The sequence below is a fragment of the Syngnathus leptorhynchus genome, chromosome 8, assembly GCF_054491065.1.
Source record: "Syngnathus leptorhynchus isolate UIUO chromosome 8, UIUO_Slep, whole genome shotgun sequence".
Lineage (NCBI taxonomy): Eukaryota > Metazoa > Chordata > Actinopteri > Syngnathiformes > Syngnathidae > Syngnathus > Syngnathus leptorhynchus.
This window is the reverse complement of record NC_141202.1, coordinates 12,432,885-12,447,839: the sequence shown is the minus strand read 5'-3', so window position 1 is coordinate 12,447,839 and position 14,955 is coordinate 12,432,885. Positions and strand designations below refer to the sequence as shown.

The window sequence follows — 14,955 nt, the reverse complement described above, 5'->3', positions numbered from 1 at the left end:
TTCAGCACCTGGTATTCCCAGGCGGTCTCCCATTCAAGGACTAAACAGGCCCGATCCTGCTTCAGCTTCCGAGATCGGGCGTTCTCAGGGTAGTATGGCCGTAAGCCGTCAAACTCACCAAAGTTTTGCATTTTATGGACACAATCGCCCCTGAAACCGTGCCAAGCAACGGCGTTACTTGATGGCTTTCCTTTCACAATCGACGTGGGGTGGTAAAAATAGGCTTTCCGCACCTGGTATTCCCAGGCGGTCTTCCATTCAAGTACTAACCAGGCCCGACCCTGCTTTAGCTTCCGAGATCGGACGAGATCGGGCGTGCTCAGGGTAGTATGGCCGTAAGCCGTCAGGTTCACCAAAGTTTTGCATTTTATAGACACAATCGCCCCTGAAACCGTGCCAAGCAACGGCGGTGCTTGATGGCTTTCCTTTCACAATCGACGTGGGGGGGGTGTGTGTGTAAAAAATGGCTTTCAGCACCTGGTATTCCCAGGCGGTCTCCCATTCAAGTACTAACCAGGCCCGGCCCTGCTTTAGCTACCGAGATCGGACGAGATCGGGCGTTCTCAGGGTAGTTTGGCCGTAAGCCGTCAAACTCACCAACGTTTGGCATTTTATAGACACAATCACCCCTGAAACCGTGCCAAGCAACGGCGGTACTTGATGGCTTTCCTTTCACAATCGACGTGGGGGGGGTAAAAATAGGCTTTCAGCACCTGGTATTCCCAGGCGGTCTCACATTCAAGTACTAACCAGGCCCGACCCTGTTTTAGCTTCCGAGATCGGACGTTCTCAGGGTAGTATGGCCGTAAGCCGACAAACCCACCAAAGTTTTGCATTTTATAGACACAATCGCCCCTGAAACCGTGCCAAGCAACGGCGGTACTTGATGGCTTTCCTTTCACAATCGACGTGGGGGGGTAAAAAAAAGGCTTTCAGCACCTGGTATTCCCAGGCGGTCTCCCATTCAAGTACTAACTTGGCCAGACCCTGCTTTAGCTTCCGAGATCGGACGAGATCGGGCGTTCTCAAGGTAGTATGGCCGTAAGCCGTCAAACCCACCAAAGTTTTGCATTTTATAGACACAATCGCCCCTGAAACCGTGCGAAGCAACGGCGGTACTTGATGGCTTTCCTTTCACAATCGACGTGGGGGGTTAAAAAAAAGGCTTTCAGCACCTGGTATTCCCAGGCGGTCTCCCATTCAAGTACTAACCAGGCCCGACCCTGCTTAAGCTTCCGAGATCGGACGAGATCGGGCGTTCTCAGGGTAGTTTGGCCGTAAGCCGTCAAGCTCACAAAAGTTTTGCATTTTATAGACACAATCGCCCCTGAAACCGTGCCAAGCAACGGCGGTACTTGATGGCTTTCCTTTCACAATCGACGTGGGGGGGGGGGTAAAAAAAGGCTTTCAGCTCCTGGTATTCCCAGGCGGTCTCCCATTCAAGTACTAACCAGGCCCGACCCTGCTTTAGCTTCCGAGATCGGATGATATCGGGCGTTTTCAGGGCAGTATGGCCGTAAGCCGTCAAACTCACCAAAGTTTTGCATTTTATGGACACAATCGCCCCTGAAACCGTGCCAAGCAATGGCGTTACTTGATGGCTTTCCTTTCACAATCGACGTGGGGTGGTAAAAATAGGCTTTCCGCACCTGGTATTCCCAGGCGGTCTCCCATTCAAGTACTAACCAGGCCCGACCCTGCTTTAGCTTCCGAGATCGGACGAGATCGGGCGTTCTCAGGGTAGTATGGCCGTAAGCCGTCAGGTTCACCAAAGTTTTGCATTTTATAGACACAATCACCCCTGAAACCGTGCCAAGTGAAGGCGGTACTTGATGGCTTTCCTTTCACAATCGACGTGGGGGGGGGTAAAAATAGGCTTTCAGCACCTGGTATTCCCAGGCGGTCTCCCATTCAAGTACTAACCAGGCCCGACCCTGCTTTAGCTTCCGAGATCGGACGAGATCGGGCGTTCTCAGGGTAGTATGGCCGTAAGCCGTCAAACCCACCAAAGTTTTGCATTTTATAGACACAATCGCCCCTGAAACCGTGCCAAGCAACGGCGGTACTTGATGGCTTTCCTTTCACAATCGACGTGGGGGGGTAAAAAAAAGGCTTTCAGCACCTGGCATTCCCAGGCGGTCTCCCATTCAAGTACTAACCAGGCCCGACCCTGCTTAAGCTTCCGAGATCGGACGAGATCGGGCGTTCTCAGGGTAGTATGGCCGTAAGCCGTCAAGCTCACCAAAGTTTTGCATTTTATAGACACAATCGCCCCTGAAACAGTGACAAGCAACGGCGGTACTTGATGGCTTTCCTTTCACAACCGACGTGGGGGGGGGAGTGTGTGTAAAAAATGGCTTTCAGCACCTGGTATTCCCAGGCGGTCTCCCATTCAAGTACTAACCAGGCCCGGCCCTGCTTTAGCTACCGAGATCGGACGAGATCGGGCGTTCTCAGGGTAGTATGGCCGTAAGCCGACAAACCCACCAAAGTTTTGCATTTTATAGACACAATCGCCCCTGAAACCGTGCCAAGCAACGGCGGTACTTGATGGCTTTCCTTTCACAATCGACGTGGGGGGGGGTAAAAATAGGCTTTCAGCACCTGGTATTCCCAGGCGGTCTCCCATTCAAGTACTAACCAGGCCCGACCCTGCTTTAGCTTCCGAGATCGGACGAGATCGGGCGTTCTCAAGGTAGTATGGCCGTAAGCCGTCAAACCCACCAAAGTTTTGCATTTTATAGACACAATCGCCCCTGAAACCGTGCGAAGCAACGGCGGTACTTGATGGCTTTCCTTTCACAATCGACGTGGGGGGTTAAAAAAAAGGCTTTCAGCACCTGGTATTCCCAGGCGGTCTCCCATTCAAGTACTAACCAGGCCCGACCCTGCTTAAGCTTACGAGATCGGGCGTTCTCAGGGTAGTATGGCCGTAAGCCGTCAAGCTCACCAAAGTTTTGCATTTTATAGACACAATCGCCCCTGAAACCGTGCCAAGCAACGGCGGTACTTGATGGCTTTCCTTTCACAATCGACGTGGGGGGGGGTAAAAAAAGGCTTTCAGCTCCTGGTATTCCCAGGCGGTCTCCCATTCAAGTACTAACCAGGCCCGACCCTGCATTCGCTTCCGAGATCGGATGATATCGGGCGTTTTCAGGGCAGTATAGCCGTAAGCCGTCAAACTCACCAAAGTTTTGCATTTTATGGACACAATCGCCCCTGAAACCGTGCCAAGCAATGGCGTTACTTGATGGCTTTCCTTTCACAATCGACGTGGGGTGGTAAAAATAGGCTTTCCGCACCTGATATTCCCAGGCGGTCTCCCATTCAAGTACTAACCAGGCCCGACCCTGCTTTAGCTTCCGAGATCGGACGAGATCGGGCGTTCTCAGGGTAGTATGGCCGTAAGCCGTCAGGTTCACCAAAGTTTTGCATTTTATAGACACAATCGCCCCTGAAACCGTGCCAAGCAACGGCGGTACTTGATGGCTTTCCTTTCACAATCGACGTGGGGGGGGGGGGGGGGGTGTGTGTAAAAAATGGCTTTCAGCACCTGGTATTCCCAGGCGGTCTCCCATTCAAGTACTAACCAGGCCCGGCCCTGCTTTAGCTACCGAGATCGGACGAGATCGGGCGTTCTCAGGGTAGTTTGGCCGTAAGCCGTCAAACTCACCAACGTTTTGCATTTTATAGACACAATCACCCCTGAAACTGTGCCAAGCAACGGCGGTACTTGATGGCTTTCCTTTCGCAATCGACGTGGGGGGGGTAAAAATAGGCTTTCAGCACCTGGTATTCCCAGGCGGTCTCCCATTCAAGTACTAACCAGGCCCGACCCTGCTTTAGCTTCCGAGATCGGACGAGATCGGGGGTTCTCAGGGTAGTATGGCCGTAAGCCGTCAAACTCACCAAAGTTTTGCATTTTATGGACACAATCGCCCCTGAAACCGTGCCAAGCAATGGCGGTACTTGATGGCTTTCCTTTCACAATCGACGTGGGGTGGTAAAAATAGGCTTTCCGCACCTGGTATTCCCAGGCGGTCTCCCATTCAAGTACTAACCAGGCCCGACCCTGCTTTAGCTTCCGAGATCGGACGAGATCGGGCGTTCTCAGGGTAGTATGGCCGTAAGCCGTCAGGTTCACCAAAGTTTTGCATTTTATAGACACAATCGCCCCTGAAACCGTGCCAAGCAACGGCGGTACTTGATGGCTTTCCTTTCACAATCGACGTGGGGGGGGTAAAAAAAGGCTTTCAGCAACTGGTATTCCCAGGCATTCTCCCATTCAAGTAGTAACCAGGCCCGACACTGCTTTAGCTTCCGAGATCAGACGATATCGGGCTTTCTCAGGGTAGTATGGCCGTAAGCCGTCAAACTCACCAAAGTTTTGCATTTTATAGACACAATCGCCTCTGAAACCGTGCCAAGCAACGGTGGTACTTGATGGCTTTCCTTTCACAATCGACGTGGGGTGGTAAAAATAGGCTTTCAGCACCTGGTATTCCCAGGCGGTCTCCCATCCAAGTACTGACCAGGCCCGACCCTGCTTTAAATTCCGAGATCGGGCGTTCTCAGGGTAGTATGGCCGTAAGCCGTCAAACTCACCAAAGTTTTGCATTTTATAGACACAATCGCCCTGAAACCGTGCCAAGCAATGGCGGTACTTGATGGCTTTCCTCTCACAATCGACGTGGGGGGGGGTAAAAATAGGCTTTCAGCACCTGGTAGTCCCAGGCGGTCTCCCATTCAAGGACTAAACAGGCCCGACCCTGCTTCAGCTTCCGAGATCGGGCGTTCTCAGGGTAGTATGGCCGTAAGCCGTCAAACCCACCAAAGTTTTGCATTTTATAGACACAATCGCCCCTGAAACCGTGCCAAGCAACGGCGGTACTTGATGGCTTTCCTTTCACAATCGACGTGGGGGGGTAAAAAAAAGGCTTTCAGCACCTGGTATTCCCAGGCGGTCTCCCATTCAAGTACTAACCAGGCCCGACCCTGCTTAAGCGATCGGACGAGATCGGGCGTTCTCAGGGTAGTATGGCCGTAAGCCGTCAAGCTCACCAAAGTTTTGCATTTTATAGACACAATCGCCCCTGAAACCGTGCCAAGCAACGGCGGTACTTGATGGCTTTCCTTTCACAATCGACGTGGGGGGGGGGGGTAAAAAAAGGCTTTCAGCTCCTGGTATTCCCAGGCGGTCTCCCATTCAAGTACTAACCAGGCCCGACCCTGCTTTAGCTTCCGAGATCGGATGATATCGGGCGTTTTCAGGGCAGTATGGCCGTAAGCCGTCAAACTCACCAAAGTTTTGCATTTTATGGACACAATCGCCCCTGAAACCGTGCCAAGCAACGGCGTTACTTGATGGCTTTCCTTTCACAATCGACGTGGGGTGGTAAAAATAGGCTTTCCGCACCTGGTATTCCCAGGCGGTCTCCCATTCAAGTACTAACCAGGCCCGACCCTGCTTTAGCTTCCGAGATCGGACGAGATCGGGCGTTCTCAGGGTAGTATGGCCGTAAGCTGTCAGGTTTACCAAAGTTTTGCATTTTATAGACACAATCGCCCCTGAAACCGTGCCAAGCAACGGCGGTACTTGATGGCTTTCCTTTCACAATCGACGTGGGGGGGGGTGTGTGTGTAAAAAATGGCTTTCAGCACCTGGTATTCCCAGGCGGTCTCCCATTCAAGTACTAACCAGGCCCGGCCCTGCTTTAGCTACCGAGATCGGACGAGATCGGGCGTTCTCAGGGTAGTATGGCCGTAAGCCGTCAAGCTCACCAAAGTTTTGCATTTTATAGACACAATCACCCCTGAAACCGTGCCAAGCAACGGCGGTACTTGATGGCTTTCCTTTCACAACCGACGTGGGGGGGGGAGTGTGTGTAAAAAATGGCTTTCAGCACCTGGTATTCCCAGGCGGTCTCGCATTCAAGTACTAACCAGGCCCGGCCCTGCTTTAGCTACCGAGATCGGACGAGATCGGGCGTTCTCAGGGTAGTATGGCCGTAAGCCGACAAACCCACCAAAGTTTTGCATTTTATAGACACAATCGCCCCTGAAACCGTGCCAAGCAACGGCGGTACTTGATGGCTTTCCTTTCACAATCGACGTGGGGGGGGGTAAAAATAGGCTTTCAGCACCTGGTATTCCCAGGCGGTCTCCCATTCAAGTACTAACCAGGTCCGACCCTGCTTTAGCTTCCGAGATCGGACGAGATCGGGCGTTCTCAAGGTAGTATGGCCGTAAGCCGTCAAACCCACCAAAGTTTTGCATTTTATAGACACAATCGCCCCTGAAACCGTGCGAAGCAACGGCGGTACTTGATGGCTTTCCTTTCACAATCGACGTGGGGGGTTAAAAAAAAGGCTTTCAGCACCTGGTATTCCCAGGCGGTCTCCCATTCAAGTACTAACCAGGCCCGACCCTGCTTAAGCTTCCGAGATCGGACGAGATCGGGCGTTCTCAGGGTAGTATGGCCGTAAGCCGTCAAGCTCACCAAAGTTTTGCATTTTATAGACACAATCGCCCCTGAAACCGTGCCAAGCAACGGCGGTACTTGATGGCTTTCCTTTCACAATCGACGTGGGGGGGGGGTAAAAAAAGGCTTTCAGCTCCTGGTATTCGCAGGCGGTCTCCCATTCAAGTACTAACCAGGCCCGACCCTGCATTAGCTTCCGAGATCGGATGATATCTGGCGTTTTCAGGGCAGTATGGCCGTAAGCCGTCAAACTCACCAAAGTTTTGCATTTTATGGACACAATCGCCCCTGAAACCGTGCCAAGCAATGGCGTAAATTGATGGCTTTCCTTTCACAATCGACGTGGGGTGGTAAAAATAGGCTTTCCGCACCTGGTATTCCCAGGCGGTCTCCCATTCAAGTACTAACCAGGCCCGACCCTGCTTTAGCTTCCGAGATCGGACGAGATCGGGCGTTCTCAGGGTAGTATGGCCGTAAGCCGTCAGGTTCACCAAAGTTTTGCATTTTATAGACAAAATCGCCCCTGAAACCGTGCCAAGCAATGGCGGTACTTGATGGCTTTCCTTTCACAATCGACGTGGGGGGGGTAAAAATAGGCTTTTAGCACCTGGTAGTCCCAGGCGGTCTCCCATTCAAGGACTAAACAGGCCCGACCCTGCTTCAGCTTCCGAGATCGGGCGTTCTCAGGGTAGTATGGCCGTAAGCCGTCAAACCCACCAAAGTTTTGCATTTTATAGACACAATCGCCCCTGAAACCAGGCCAAGCAACGGCGGTACTTGATGGCTTTCCTTTCACAATCGACGTGGGGGGGTAAAAAAAAGGCTTTCAGCACCTGGTATTCCCAGGCGGTCTCCCATTCAAGTACTAACCAGGCCCGACCCTGCTTAAGCTTCCGAGATCGGACGAGATCGGGCGTTCTCAGGGTAGTATGGCCGTAAGCCGTCAAGCTCACCAAAGTTTTGCATTTTATAGACACAATCGCCCCTGAAACCGTGCCAAGCAACGGCGGTACTTGATGGCTTTCCTTTCACAATCGACGTGGGGGGGGGGTAAAAAAAGGCTTTCGGCACCTGGTATTCCCAGGCGGTCTCCCATTCAAGTACTAACCAGGCCCGGCCCTGCTTTAGCTACCGAGATCGGACGAGATCGGGCGTTCTCAGGGTAGTTTGGCCGTAAGCCGTCAAACTCACCAAAATTTTGCATTTTATAGACACAATCACCCCTCAAAAACCGTGCCAAGCAACGGCGGTACTTGATGGCTTTCCTTTCACAATCGACGTGGGGGGGGTAAAAATAGGCTTTCAGCACCTGGTATTCCCAGGCGGTCTCCCATTCAAGTACTAACCAGGCCCGACACTGCTTCAGCTTCCGAGATCGGACGAGATCGGGCGTTCTCAGGGTAGTATGGCCGTAAGCCGTCAAATGCACCAAAGTTTTGCATTTTATAGACACAATCGCCCCTGAAACCGTGCCAAGCAACGGCGGTACTTGATGGCTTTCCTTTCACAATCGACATGGGGGGGTAAAAAAAAGGCTTTCAGCACCTGGTATTCCCAGGCGGTCTCCCATTCAAGTACTAACCAGGCCCGACCCTGCTTAAGCTTCCGAGATCGGACGAGATCGGGCGTTCTCAGGGTAGTATGGCCGTAAGCCGTCAAGCTCACCAAAGTTTTGCATTTTATAGACACAATCGCCCCTGAAACCGTGCCAAGCAACGGCGGTACTTGATGGCTTTCCTTTCACAATCGACGTGTGGGGGGTAAAAAAAGGCTTTCAGCACCTGGTATTCCCAGGCGGTCTCCCATCCAAGTACTAGCCAGGCTTGACCCTGCTTCAGCTTCCGAGATCGGGCGTTCTCAGGGTAGTATGGCCGTAAGCCGTCAAACTCATCAAAGTTGTGCATTTTATAGACACAATCGCCACAATCGTTTTCCTTTCACAATCGACGTGGGGTGGTAAAAATAGGCTTTCAGCACCTGGTATTCCCAGGCGGTCTCCTATTCAAGTACTAACCAGGCCCGACCCTGCTTTAGCTACCGAGATCGGACGAGATTGGGCGTTTTCAGGGTAGTATGGCCGTAAGCCGTCAAACTCACCAAAGTTTTGCATTTTATAGACACAATCGCCCCTGAAACCGAGCCAAGCAACGGCGGTACTTGATGGCTTTCCTTTCACAATCGACGTGGGGGGGGGGTAAAAAAAGGCTTTCAGCACCTGGTATTCGCAGGCGGTCTCCCATCCAGGTACTAACCAGGCCCGACCCTGCTTTAACTTCCGAGATCGGACTAGATCGAGCGTTCTCAAGGTAGAATGGCCGTAAGCCGTCAAACCCACCAAAGTTTTGCATTTTATAGACACAATCGCCCATGAAACCGTGCCAAGCAACGGCGGTACTTGATGGCTTTCCTTTCACAATCGACGTGGGGGGGTAAAAAAAAAGCTTTCAGCACCTGGTATTCCCAGGCGGTCTCCCATTCAAGTACTAACCAGGCCCGACCCTGCTTAAGCTTCCGAGATCGGACGAGATCGGGCGTTCTCAGGGTAGTATGGCCGTAAGCCGTCAGGCTCACCAAAGTTTTGCATTTTATAGACACAATCGCCCCAGAAACCGTGCCAAGCAACGGCGGTACTTGATGGCTTTCCTTTCACAATCGACGTGGGGGGGTAAAAAAAGGCTTTCAGCACCTGGTATTCCCAGGCGGTCTCCCATTCAAGTACTAACCAGGCCCAACCCTGCTTTAGCTTCCGAGATCGGACGATATCGGGCGTTTTCAGGGCAGTATGGCCGTAAGCCGTCAAACTCACCAAAGTTTTGCATTTTATAGACACAATCGCCCCTGAAACCGTGCCAAGCAACGGCGTTACTTGATGGCTTTCCTTTCACAATCGACGTGGGGTGGTAACAATAGGCTTTCCGCACCTGGTATTCCCAGGCGGTCTCCCATTCAAGTACTAAGCAGGCCCGACCCTGCTTTAGCTTCCGAGATCGGACGAGATCGGGCGTTCTCAGGGTAGTATGGCCGTAAGCCGTGAAGCTCACCAAAGTTTTGCATTTTATAGACACAATCGCCCCTAAAACCGTGCCAAGCAACGGCGGTACTTGATGGCTTTCCTTTCACAATCGACGTGGGGGGGGTAAAAAAAGGCTTTCAGCACCTGGTATTCCCAGGCGGTCCCCCATCCAAGTACTAGCCAGGCTTGACCCTGCTTCAGCTTCCGAGATCGGGCGTTCTCAGGGTAGTATGGCCGTAAGCCGTCAGGTTCACCAAAGTTTTGCATTTTATAGACACAATCGCCCCTGAAACCGTGCCAAGCAACGGCGGTACTTGATGGCTTTCCTTTCACAATCGACGTGGGGGGGGTTTGTGTGTAAAAAATGGCTTTCAGCACCTGGTATTCCCAGGCGGTCTCCCATTCAAGTACTAACCAGGCCCGGCCCTGCTTTAGCTACCGAGATCGGACGAGATCGGGCGTTCTCAGGGTAGTTTGGCCATAAGCCGTCAAACTCACCAAAGTTTTGCATTTTATAGACACAATCACCCCTGAAACCGTGCCAAGCAACGGCGGTACTTGATGGCTTTCCTTTCACAATCGACGTGGGGGGGGGTAAAAATAGGCTTTCAGCACCTGGTATTCCCAGGCGGTCTCCCATTCAAGTACTAACCAGGCCCGACCCTGCTTTAGCTTCCGAGATCGGGCGTTCTCAGGGTAGTATGGCCGTAAGCCGACAAACCCACCAAAGTTTTGCATTTTATAGACACAATCGCCCCTGAAACCGTGCCAAGCAACGGCGGTACTTGATGGCTTTCCTTTCACAATCGACGTGGGGGGTTAAAAAAAAGGCTTTCAGCACCTGGTATTCCCAGGCGGTCTCCCATTCAGGTACTAACCAGGCCCGACCCTGCTTAAGCTTCCGAGATCGGACGAGATCGGGCGTTCTCAGGGTAGTATGGCCGTAAGCCGTCAAGCTCACCAAAGTTTTGCATTTTATAGACACAATCGCCCCTGAAACCGTGCCAAGCAACGGCGGTACTTGATGGCTTTCCTTTCACAATCGACGTGGGGGGGGTGTGTGTGTAAAAAATGGCTTTCAGCACCTGGTATTCCCAGGCGGTCTCCCATTCAAGTACTAACCAGGCCCGGCCCTGCTTTAACTACCGAGATCGGACGAGATCGGGCGTTCTCAGGGTAGTTTGGCCGTAAGCCGTCAAACTCACCAACGTTTTGCATTTTATAGACACAATCACCCCTGAAACCGTGCCAAGCAACGGCGGTACTTGATGGCTTTCCTTTCACAATCGACGTGGGGGGGGGTAAAAATAGGCTTTCAGCACCTGGTATTCCCAGGCGGTCTCCCATTCAAGTACTAACCAGGCCCGACCCTGCTTTAGCTTCCGAGATCGGACGAGATCGGGCGTTCTCAGGGTAGTATGGCCGTAAGCCGACAAACCCACCAAAGTTTTGCATTATATAGACACAATCGCCCCTGAAACCGTGCCAAGCAACGGCGGTACTTGATGGCTTTCCTTTCACAATCGACGTGGGGGGGTAAAAAAAAGGCTTTCAGCACCTGGTATTCCCAGGCGGTCTCCCATTCAAGTACTAACTTGGCCCGACCCTGCTTTAGCTTCCGAGATCGGACGAGATCGGTCGTTCTCAAGGTAGTATGGCCGTAAGCCGTCAAACCCACCAAAGTTTTGCATTTTATAGACACAATCGCCCCTGAAACCGTGCGAAGCAACGGCGGTACTTGATGGCTTTCCTTTCACAATCGACGTGGGGGGTTAAAAAAAAGGCTTTCAGCACCTGGTATTCCCAGGCGGTCTCCCATTCAAGTACTAACCAGGCCCGACCCTGCTTAAGCTTCCGAGATCGGACGAGATCGGGCGTTCTCAGGGTAGTATGGCCGTAAGCCGTCGAGCTCTCCAAAGTTTTGCATTTTATAGACACAATCGCCCCTGAAACCGTGCCAAGCAACGGCGGTACTTGATGGCTTTCCTTTCACAATCGACGTGGGGGGGGGGGAAAAAAAGGCTTTCAGCTCCTGGTATTCCCAGGCGGTCTCCCATTCAAGTACTAACAAGGCCCGACCCTGCTTTAGCTTCCGAGATCGGATGATATCGGGCGTTTTCAGGGCAGTATGGCCGTAAGCCGTCAAACTCACCAAAGTTTTGCACTTTATGGACACAATCGCCCCTGAAACCGTGCCAAGCAATGGCGTTACTTGATGGCTTTCCTTTCACAATCGACGTGGGGTGGTAAAAATAGGCTTTCCGCACCTGGTATTGCCAGGCGGTCTCCCATTCAAGTACTAACCAGGCCCGACCCTGCTTTAGCTTCCGAGATCGGACGAGATCGGGCGTTCTCAGGGTAGTATGGCCGTAAGCCGTCAGGTTCACCAAAGTTTTGCATTTTATAGACACAATCGCCCCTGAAACCGTGCCAAGCAACGGCGGTACTTGATGGCTTTCCTTTCACAATCAACGTGGGGGGGGTAAAAAAAGGCTTTCAGCACCTGGTATTCCCAGGCGGTCTCCCATTCAAGGACTAAACAGGCCCGATCCTGCTTCAGCTTCCGAGATCGGGCGTTCTCAGGGTAGTATGGCCGTAAGCCGTCAAACTCACCAAAGTTTTGCATTTTATGGACACAATCGCCCCTGAAACCGTGCCAAGCAACGGCGTTACTTGATGGCTTTCCTTTCACAATCGACGTGGGGTGGTAAAAATAGGCTTTCCGCACCTGGTATTCCCAGGCGGTCTTCCATTCAAGTACTAACCAGGCCCGACCCTGCTTTAGCTTCCGAGATCGGACGAGATCGGGCGTGCTCAGGGTAGTATGGCCGTAAGCCGTCAGGTTCACCAAAGTTTTGCATTTTATAGACACAATCGCCCCTGAAACCGTGCCAAGCAACGGCGGTACTTGATGGCTTTCCTTTCACAATCGACGTGGGGGGGGTGTGTGTGTAAAAAATGGCTTTCAGCACCTGGTATTCCCAGGCGGTCTCCCATTCAAGTACTAACCAGGCCCGGCCCTGCTTTAGCTACCGAGATCGGACGAGATCGGGCGTTCTCAGGGTAGTTTGGCCGTAAGCCGTCAAACTCACCAACGTTTGGCATTTTATAGACACAATCACCCCTGAAACCGTGCCAAGCAACGGCGGTACTTGATGGCTTTCCTTTCACAATCGACGTGGGGGGGGTAAAAATAGGCTTTCAGCACCTGGTATTCCCAGGCGGTCTCACATTCAAGTACTAACCAGGCCCGACCCTGCTTTAGCTTCCGAGATCGGACGTTCTCAGGGTAGTATGGCCGTAAGCCGACAAACCCACCAAAGTTTTGCATTTTATAGACACAATCGCCCCTGAAACCGTGCCAAGCAACGGCGGTACTTGATGGCTTTCCTTTCACAATCGACGTGGGGGGGTAAAAAAAAGGCTTTCAGCACCTGGTATTCCCAGGCGGTCTCCCATTCAAGTACTAACTTGGCCAGACCCTGCTTTAGCTTCCGAGATCGGACGAGATCGGGCGTTCTCAAGGTAGTATGGCCGTAAGCCGTCAAACCCACCAAAGTTTTGCATTTTATAGACACAATCGCCCCTGAAACCGTGCGAAGCAACGGCGGTACTTGATGGCTTTCCTTTCACAATCGACGTGGGGGGTTAAAAAAAAGGCTTTCAGCACCTGGTATTCCCAGGCGGTCTCCCATTCAAGTACTAACCAGGCCCGACCCTGCTTAAGCTTCCGAGATCGGACGAGATCGGGCGTTCTCAGGGTAGTTTGGCCGTAAGCCGTCAAGCTCACAAAAGTTTTGCATTTTATAGACACAATCGCCCCTGAAACCGTGCCAAGCAACGGCGGTACTTGATGGCTTTCCTTTCACAATCGACGTGGGGGGGGGGTAAAAAAAGGCTTTCAGCTCCTGGTATTCCCAGGCGGTCTCCCATTCAAGTACTAACCAGGCCCGACCCTGCTTTAGCTTCCGAGATCGGATGATATCGGGCGTTTTCAGGGCAGTATGGCCGTAAGCCGTCAAACTCACCAAAGTTTTGCATTTTATGGACACAATCGCCCCTGAAACCGTGCCAAGCAATGGCGTTACTTGATGGCTTTCCTTTCACAATCGACGTGGGGTGGTAAAAATAGGCTTTCCGCACCTGGTATTCCCAGGCGGTCTCCCATTCAAGTACTAACCAGGCCCGACCCTGCTTTAGCTTCCGAGATCGGACGAGATCGGGCGTTCTCAGGGTAGTATGGCCGTAAGCCGTCAGGTTCACCAAAGTTTTGCATTTTATAGACACAATCGCCCCTGAAACCGTGCCAAGCAACGGCGGTACTTGATGGCTTTCCTTTCACAATCGACGTGGGGGGGGTAAAAAAAGGCTTTCAGCAACTGGTATTCCCAGGCATTCTCCCATTCAAGTAGTAACCAGGCCCGACACTGCTTTAGCTTCCGAGATCAGACGATATCGGGCGTTCTCAGGGTAGTATGGCCGTAAGCCGTCAAACTCTCCAAAGCTTTGCATTTTATAGACACAATCGCCCCTGAAACCGTGCCAAGCAACGGCGGTACTTGATGGCTTTCCTTTCACAATCGACGTGGGGGGGGGTAAAAAAAGGCTTTCAGCACCTGGTATTCCCAGGCGGTCTCCCATCCAAGTACTAACCAGGCCCGACCCTGCTTTAACTTCCGAGATCGGACGAGATCGGGCGTTCTCAAGGTAGTATGGCCGTAAGCCGTCAAACCCTCCAAAGTTTTGCATTTTATAGACACAATCGCCCCTGAAACCGTGCCAAGCAACGGCGGTACTTGATGGCTTTCCTTTCACAATCGACGTGGGGGGGGGTAAAAAAAGGCTTTCAGCTCCTGGTATTCCCAGGCGGTCTCCCATTCAAGTACTAACAAGGCCCGACCCTGCTTTAGCTTCCGAGATCGGATGATATCGGGCGTTTTCAGGGCAGTATGGCCGTAAGCCGTCAAACTCACCAAAGTTTTGCACTTTATGGACACAATCGCCCCTGAAACCGTGCCAAGCAATGGCGTTACTTGATGGCTTTCCTTTCACAATCGACGTGGGGTGGTAAAAATAGGCTTTCCGCACCTGGTATTGCCAGGCGGTCTCCCATTCAAGTACTAACCAGGCCCGACCCTGCTTTAGCTTCCGAGATCGGACGAGATCGGGCGTTCTCAGGGTAGTATGGCCGTAAGCCGTCAGGTTCACCAAAGTTTTGCATTTTATAGACACAATCGCCCCTGAAACCGTGCCAAGCAACGGCGGTACTTGATGGCTTTCCTTTCACAATCAACGTGGGGGGGGTAAAAAAAGGCTTTCAGCACCTGGTATTCCCAGGCGGTCTCCCATTCAAGGACTAAACAGGCCCGATCCTGCTTCAGCTTCCGAGATCGGGCGTTCTCAGGGTAGTATGGCCGTAAGCCGTCAAACTCACCAAAGTTTTGCATTTTATGGACACAAT

At 52.2% G+C, this 14,955-nt stretch overlaps 9 non-coding genes and 46 pseudogenes across 9 annotated transcripts; all 55 read right to left on the bottom strand.

The window, feature by feature from the left end:
- Positions 1-221: 221 nt before the first annotated feature.
- Positions 222-341, bottom strand: LOC147053046 (5S ribosomal RNA; annotated as a pseudogene).
- Positions 342-465: 124 nt separating this feature from the next.
- On the bottom strand, positions 466-585 carry LOC147053045 (5S ribosomal RNA; annotated as a pseudogene).
- Positions 586-927: 342 nt separating this feature from the next.
- Positions 928-1,047, bottom strand: LOC147053044 (5S ribosomal RNA; annotated as a pseudogene).
- Positions 1,048-1,163: 116 nt separating this feature from the next.
- Positions 1,164-1,283, bottom strand: LOC147053043 (5S ribosomal RNA; annotated as a pseudogene).
- A 119-nt stretch (positions 1,284-1,402) lies between these two features.
- On the bottom strand, positions 1,403-1,522 carry LOC147053042 (5S ribosomal RNA; annotated as a pseudogene).
- A 115-nt stretch (positions 1,523-1,637) lies between these two features.
- Positions 1,638-1,757, bottom strand: LOC147053041 (5S ribosomal RNA; annotated as a pseudogene).
- A 117-nt stretch (positions 1,758-1,874) lies between these two features.
- Positions 1,875-1,994, bottom strand: LOC147053040 (5S ribosomal RNA). Its single transcript, XR_015067121.1, has one exon. It is a non-coding gene; the product is annotated as a 5S ribosomal RNA (ribosomal RNA).
- Positions 1,995-2,110: 116 nt separating this feature from the next.
- LOC147053039 (5S ribosomal RNA) lies at positions 2,111-2,230 on the bottom strand (annotated as a pseudogene).
- A 125-nt stretch (positions 2,231-2,355) lies between these two features.
- Positions 2,356-2,475, bottom strand: LOC147053038 (5S ribosomal RNA; annotated as a pseudogene).
- Positions 2,476-2,592: 117 nt separating this feature from the next.
- Positions 2,593-2,712, bottom strand: LOC147053037 (5S ribosomal RNA; annotated as a pseudogene).
- Positions 2,713-2,828: 116 nt separating this feature from the next.
- Positions 2,829-2,938, bottom strand: LOC147053036 (5S ribosomal RNA; annotated as a pseudogene).
- A 117-nt stretch (positions 2,939-3,055) lies between these two features.
- On the bottom strand, positions 3,056-3,175 carry LOC147053035 (5S ribosomal RNA; annotated as a pseudogene).
- Positions 3,176-3,290: 115 nt separating this feature from the next.
- LOC147053034 (5S ribosomal RNA) lies at positions 3,291-3,410 on the bottom strand (annotated as a pseudogene).
- Positions 3,411-3,541: 131 nt separating this feature from the next.
- Positions 3,542-3,661, bottom strand: LOC147053033 (5S ribosomal RNA; annotated as a pseudogene).
- A 116-nt stretch (positions 3,662-3,777) lies between these two features.
- Positions 3,778-3,897, bottom strand: LOC147053032 (5S ribosomal RNA; annotated as a pseudogene).
- A 115-nt stretch (positions 3,898-4,012) lies between these two features.
- On the bottom strand, positions 4,013-4,132 carry LOC147053031 (5S ribosomal RNA; annotated as a pseudogene).
- Positions 4,133-4,483: 351 nt separating this feature from the next.
- LOC147053030 (5S ribosomal RNA) lies at positions 4,484-4,593 on the bottom strand (annotated as a pseudogene).
- Positions 4,594-4,935: 342 nt separating this feature from the next.
- On the bottom strand, positions 4,936-5,049 carry LOC147053029 (5S ribosomal RNA; annotated as a pseudogene).
- A 120-nt stretch (positions 5,050-5,169) lies between these two features.
- Positions 5,170-5,289, bottom strand: LOC147053028 (5S ribosomal RNA; annotated as a pseudogene).
- Positions 5,290-5,404: 115 nt separating this feature from the next.
- Positions 5,405-5,524, bottom strand: LOC147053027 (5S ribosomal RNA; annotated as a pseudogene).
- Positions 5,525-5,649: 125 nt separating this feature from the next.
- On the bottom strand, positions 5,650-5,769 carry LOC147053026 (5S ribosomal RNA; annotated as a pseudogene).
- Positions 5,770-5,894: 125 nt separating this feature from the next.
- On the bottom strand, positions 5,895-6,014 carry LOC147053025 (5S ribosomal RNA; annotated as a pseudogene).
- A 117-nt stretch (positions 6,015-6,131) lies between these two features.
- On the bottom strand, positions 6,132-6,251 carry LOC147053024 (5S ribosomal RNA; annotated as a pseudogene).
- Positions 6,252-6,367: 116 nt separating this feature from the next.
- LOC147053023 (5S ribosomal RNA) lies at positions 6,368-6,487 on the bottom strand. The gene has a single exon (XR_015067038.1). It is a non-coding gene; the product is annotated as a 5S ribosomal RNA (ribosomal RNA).
- Positions 6,488-6,605: 118 nt separating this feature from the next.
- LOC147053022 (5S ribosomal RNA) lies at positions 6,606-6,725 on the bottom strand (annotated as a pseudogene).
- Positions 6,726-6,840: 115 nt separating this feature from the next.
- Positions 6,841-6,960, bottom strand: LOC147053021 (5S ribosomal RNA; annotated as a pseudogene).
- Positions 6,961-7,302: 342 nt separating this feature from the next.
- On the bottom strand, positions 7,303-7,422 carry LOC147053020 (5S ribosomal RNA). Its single transcript, XR_015067037.1, has one exon. It is a non-coding gene; the product is annotated as a 5S ribosomal RNA (ribosomal RNA).
- Positions 7,423-7,540: 118 nt separating this feature from the next.
- Positions 7,541-7,660, bottom strand: LOC147053019 (5S ribosomal RNA; annotated as a pseudogene).
- A 118-nt stretch (positions 7,661-7,778) lies between these two features.
- Positions 7,779-7,898, bottom strand: LOC147053018 (5S ribosomal RNA; annotated as a pseudogene).
- Positions 7,899-8,014: 116 nt separating this feature from the next.
- LOC147053017 (5S ribosomal RNA) lies at positions 8,015-8,134 on the bottom strand. The gene has a single exon (XR_015067036.1). It is a non-coding gene; the product is annotated as a 5S ribosomal RNA (ribosomal RNA).
- Positions 8,135-8,250: 116 nt separating this feature from the next.
- Positions 8,251-8,360, bottom strand: LOC147053016 (5S ribosomal RNA; annotated as a pseudogene).
- Positions 8,361-8,446: 86 nt separating this feature from the next.
- LOC147053015 (5S ribosomal RNA) lies at positions 8,447-8,566 on the bottom strand (annotated as a pseudogene).
- A 118-nt stretch (positions 8,567-8,684) lies between these two features.
- LOC147053014 (5S ribosomal RNA) lies at positions 8,685-8,804 on the bottom strand (annotated as a pseudogene).
- Positions 8,805-8,920: 116 nt separating this feature from the next.
- Positions 8,921-9,040, bottom strand: LOC147053013 (5S ribosomal RNA). The gene has a single exon (XR_015067100.1). It is a non-coding gene; the product is annotated as a 5S ribosomal RNA (ribosomal RNA).
- A 115-nt stretch (positions 9,041-9,155) lies between these two features.
- Positions 9,156-9,275, bottom strand: LOC147053012 (5S ribosomal RNA; annotated as a pseudogene).
- A 115-nt stretch (positions 9,276-9,390) lies between these two features.
- Positions 9,391-9,510, bottom strand: LOC147053011 (5S ribosomal RNA; annotated as a pseudogene).
- A 116-nt stretch (positions 9,511-9,626) lies between these two features.
- On the bottom strand, positions 9,627-9,736 carry LOC147053010 (5S ribosomal RNA; annotated as a pseudogene).
- A 124-nt stretch (positions 9,737-9,860) lies between these two features.
- LOC147053009 (5S ribosomal RNA) lies at positions 9,861-9,980 on the bottom strand (annotated as a pseudogene).
- A 117-nt stretch (positions 9,981-10,097) lies between these two features.
- LOC147053008 (5S ribosomal RNA) lies at positions 10,098-10,207 on the bottom strand (annotated as a pseudogene).
- A 116-nt stretch (positions 10,208-10,323) lies between these two features.
- On the bottom strand, positions 10,324-10,443 carry LOC147053007 (5S ribosomal RNA). Its single transcript, XR_015067181.1, has one exon. It is a non-coding gene; the product is annotated as a 5S ribosomal RNA (ribosomal RNA).
- A 124-nt stretch (positions 10,444-10,567) lies between these two features.
- On the bottom strand, positions 10,568-10,687 carry LOC147053006 (5S ribosomal RNA; annotated as a pseudogene).
- Positions 10,688-10,804: 117 nt separating this feature from the next.
- On the bottom strand, positions 10,805-10,924 carry LOC147053005 (5S ribosomal RNA). Its single transcript, XR_015067120.1, has one exon. It is a non-coding gene; the product is annotated as a 5S ribosomal RNA (ribosomal RNA).
- Positions 10,925-11,040: 116 nt separating this feature from the next.
- Positions 11,041-11,160, bottom strand: LOC147053004 (5S ribosomal RNA; annotated as a pseudogene).
- A 116-nt stretch (positions 11,161-11,276) lies between these two features.
- Positions 11,277-11,396, bottom strand: LOC147053003 (5S ribosomal RNA). The gene has a single exon (XR_015067035.1). It is a non-coding gene; the product is annotated as a 5S ribosomal RNA (ribosomal RNA).
- A 118-nt stretch (positions 11,397-11,514) lies between these two features.
- Positions 11,515-11,634, bottom strand: LOC147053002 (5S ribosomal RNA; annotated as a pseudogene).
- A 115-nt stretch (positions 11,635-11,749) lies between these two features.
- Positions 11,750-11,869, bottom strand: LOC147053001 (5S ribosomal RNA; annotated as a pseudogene).
- A 341-nt stretch (positions 11,870-12,210) lies between these two features.
- LOC147053000 (5S ribosomal RNA) lies at positions 12,211-12,330 on the bottom strand (annotated as a pseudogene).
- Positions 12,331-12,454: 124 nt separating this feature from the next.
- LOC147052999 (5S ribosomal RNA) lies at positions 12,455-12,574 on the bottom strand (annotated as a pseudogene).
- A 342-nt stretch (positions 12,575-12,916) lies between these two features.
- LOC147052998 (5S ribosomal RNA) lies at positions 12,917-13,036 on the bottom strand (annotated as a pseudogene).
- Positions 13,037-13,152: 116 nt separating this feature from the next.
- LOC147052997 (5S ribosomal RNA) lies at positions 13,153-13,272 on the bottom strand (annotated as a pseudogene).
- A 118-nt stretch (positions 13,273-13,390) lies between these two features.
- On the bottom strand, positions 13,391-13,510 carry LOC147052996 (5S ribosomal RNA; annotated as a pseudogene).
- A 115-nt stretch (positions 13,511-13,625) lies between these two features.
- LOC147052995 (5S ribosomal RNA) lies at positions 13,626-13,745 on the bottom strand (annotated as a pseudogene).
- A 353-nt stretch (positions 13,746-14,098) lies between these two features.
- LOC147052994 (5S ribosomal RNA) lies at positions 14,099-14,218 on the bottom strand. Its single transcript, XR_015067186.1, has one exon. It is a non-coding gene; the product is annotated as a 5S ribosomal RNA (ribosomal RNA).
- Positions 14,219-14,335: 117 nt separating this feature from the next.
- On the bottom strand, positions 14,336-14,455 carry LOC147052993 (5S ribosomal RNA; annotated as a pseudogene).
- Positions 14,456-14,570: 115 nt separating this feature from the next.
- LOC147052992 (5S ribosomal RNA) lies at positions 14,571-14,690 on the bottom strand (annotated as a pseudogene).
- Between the last annotated feature and the right edge of the window lie 265 nt (positions 14,691-14,955).